The sequence below is a fragment of the Cebus imitator genome, unplaced genomic scaffold (assembly GCF_001604975.1).
Source record: "Cebus imitator isolate Cc_AM_T3 unplaced genomic scaffold, Cebus_imitator-1.0 Scaffold352, whole genome shotgun sequence".
Lineage (NCBI taxonomy): Eukaryota > Metazoa > Chordata > Mammalia > Primates > Cebidae > Cebus > Cebus imitator.
Window position 1 is genome coordinate 1,711,873 of NW_016107667.1, and position 3,321 is coordinate 1,715,193.

Sequence of the window (3,321 nt, forward strand, 5' to 3'; positions counted from 1 at the left end):
CAGCTGGTGAATCTCAGCTCATTCCACCTCCACTTTCTGGGTTCAAGCAATTCCTCTGCCTCAGCCTCCTGAGCAGCTGGGATTACAGGCATGGGCCACCACGTCCAGCTAATTTTTCTATTTTTAGTAGAGAGGGTGTTTCGCCATGTTGGCCAGGATGGTCTCGGACTCCTGACCTCAAGCAAGCTGCCCACCTCAGACTACCAGAGAGCTGGGATTACAGGTATGACATCACCGGGCCTGGCAGGCACACTGCATCCTAATATGCAAAAGCATTAAGTCTATGAGGGTCATTCATTCTGCAATTTTTTTTTTTTTTCATGAAATGTAGTTTCACTCTTGTTGCCCAGGCTGGAGTGCAATGGCACGATCTTGGCTCACTGCAACCTCTGCCTCCTGGGTTCAAGTGATTCTCCTGCCTTAGACCCCCAAGTAGCTGGGACTACAGGCATGCATCACCACGCCAGGCTAACTTTGTATTTTTAGTAGAGACAAGGTTTCTCCATGTTGGTCAGGCTGATCTCGAACTCCTGACCTCAGGTGATCTGCCCACCTTTGCCTCCCAAAGTGCTGGGATCTGCAAATATTTATTGAGCAAGTATTCTACGTGTCTGGCGTTGTTGTAGGCACTGGAGGAAAAGGTAAATTTCCTGTCTTCACGGAGCTTACCATGTATTTGAGAATATATCTGAGAACAAAATAAAATTAATCTCAGTACATGCAAGCTCCAAAGAATTAAAGCAGGGTAAGGGGCTGAGAGTAAGAGAGGTGCTCTTCAGTGATGCCTCATCTAAGAAGAATTCTGAGCAAAGACAAGGAAGAACCAGACAAGAAAAGACGTGTGTGAGGAGAGTTCCAGGCAGCCCAAACCTCAGGTGATCCGCCCACCTTGGCCTCCCAAAGTGGTGAAACTCCGTCTCTACCAAAAATACAAAAAATTAGCCGGGCGTGTTAATTAAAAATTAGTGGTGGCGTGGGCCTGTAATCCCAGCTACATGAGAGGTTGAGGCAAGAGAATCGCTTGAACCTAGGAAGCGGAGATTGCAGTGAACCAAGATAGTGCCACTGCACTCCAGCCTGGGAAATGGGGCACGACTCCATCTAAAAAAATAAATCATCCTTACCACTGTACTGAGAGGTAAAAAATAAAAATAAAAAAATCAATACTGTTTCTCTCTCTTTAAATAAATCACTTTCTACAAAAAAAAAAAAAAAAAAAAAATCAATAAATAAAGACATGTTCAAGGCCAGGTGTGGTGGTTCAAGGCTGGGTATGGTGGTTCAAGGCTGGGTATGGTGGCTCAAGCCCCTAATTCCAGCACTTTGGGAGGTCAAGGCAGGAGGACTGCTTAAGGTCAGGAGTTTGAGGCCAGCCTGGGCAACACAGCGAGACCCTGTGTGGTGGCACATGCCTATAGTCCCAGCTACGTGGGAGGATTGCTTGAGCCGAGGAGTTCAAGGCTGCAGTGAGCTATGATCACGCCACTGCACTCCAGCCTGGGCAACAAGAGTGAAACTGTCTCAAAACAAAAACAAAACAAAACAAGACCATGTTCACAGGGAGTTGTTAAGTACGTACTGTTGGCTACTTTCCTAATGACTGAAAATAATGATTGCCTAACCATCCCCTTTTCAATAGGGTTGTACAGTCCAATGGGGCATACTCATTTCACAGATGATTACAGGCTCGGGGATGGGGGAGGGAATCCCTTAGTAACCCTTTATTTTTGGAATGGAAAAAAAAGGTGGTTTGACGGGACCAAATAGTTGAAAAACTAAACTTTTTGCCAACCCTATTCAGCAGGCAACGAAGGTGTGCTTCTAAACTCCTCGGCACAGGGCTGACTGGGAGGACTCGAGTTTCAGCCTGCACAGCAGGACCTTCATCCGCTCGTAAAGCTTTCACCCAGCTTGAGGGCTGCAGAAAGCACTCTTAGTCCGCAGCCAGTCCACTCCTACTCTGGGAAATGCATACAAAGCAAGCAGTCCCCAGAGCAAGCGTGGCGCACAGTAGGCTCCCAGTGAGGGGCGACGCAGGACACAGGGGCGGAACACGTGCGGTGGACCCACAGAAGGCAGGCGCGGGGAAGCAGTGGCACCGTGAAGGGCTTCAGGGAAAAGGCCGGTTTTCGTCTGACGGAGGGACAAGAGTTTAGGGAGCGTCCGGGGCAAAGAAAGGGAGAAGTGGGAAGAGGCCCCCCGGGAGACAGCGCCGCGCGGGGAGGAGGAGAGCGCGCGGGCGCGGCTCCCCCTGACGACGGGCCGGGCAGAAGGCGGAGGGCGAAGGGCATGGGAAGCGGTGAGCAAGACGCGGCGCCTGCACCGCCGAAGCGCAGGACTCGAGGAATTGCAGCCACGCTCCAGCAGGCGCGATCCGTAATGGAGGCGCCGCGGGCTCCGACCACTGCGGAGCCGCCTTCCCAGTCCGCACTGCCTCTCGGGGCGGAGCCCTGGGGCTGGGGCTGGGGCTGGGCCTGGGGCCCGGGCCAGGCCGAGGGCTGGCCGAGGAGCCCCAGCTGCCGCAGGGAGGCCGCGCACTTACCCGGAGCCTGGGAGCGCGGGCGCGGCGTGGGGCGGGCGGCGAGGTAGCCTGCGCTCCGCTTGGGGCGCAGGAAGGCGGCGAGGGCCACTCGGAGGAGCCAGCGGCTAGGGCGGCCGGGCAAAAGCAGCGCGTTCCGAGCCACGGACCCGATGCGCTCGCGCGGACTCACAAACGACCGGGCTCGCACACGTGCGGCGTTGCGACGCGCCGTGGTCGGGCCGGACCCGCCCTGGGGGTGGAGCCCGCTCCCCACCGCCGCCCCTCCCCCGCCCCACCCCCACGCGGACGCCGGGCCTGTGCGCGCTCACCCCGGACCTCCCACGCGCCCGCGCCTGGGTCGCACCTGCGGCAGAAAGAGATTTCACCAAGTATCTGAGACCTTTAAATCTTTAAGAAGTCTAAGGCAGAGATTGCCTCCTTTGGTGTTATTATATTCTAAGAAGTGTTTCCTCCACATAGTTGTCGCCTTTTCATGTTGCACTGACCACGCAGTTAACAGTAATGAAAGGAAATTCACTTTAGGGTCTAAATATTGGTCTACATTTGATCTGGAAATGCAGTGGATCTAAGCGCACCATCTTGCTACTTCCTACCGTTCTTGCTTGATGGCTCCCCATAGGATCTGCTTCAAGAAACCTGATCATAGGTTTGTTTTTGTTTTTGTTTTTATTTTGACAGTCTCCCTCTGCCGCCCAGGCTGGAGTGCAGTGGCGTGAACACAGCTCAGCGCAGCCCCGACCTCCGAGGCTCAAGCAATCCTCCCACCTCAGACTCCCCAG

The 3,321-nt window shown here is 54.1% G+C and overlaps 1 protein-coding gene across 1 annotated transcript in view; it reads right to left on the reverse strand.

The window, feature by feature from the left end:
- The window catches only part of PUS7 (pseudouridine synthase 7), a 65,818-nt gene extending 63,080 nt beyond the window's left edge, over nt 1-2,738 (reverse strand). Inside the window, exon 1 of the mRNA XM_037730545.1 lies at nt 2,543-2,738. The gene's annotated coding sequence lies outside the window, so the exon portion shown is untranslated. The remainder of the gene's footprint in view (nt 1-2,542) is intronic.
- Between the last annotated feature and the right edge of the window lie 583 nt (nt 2,739-3,321).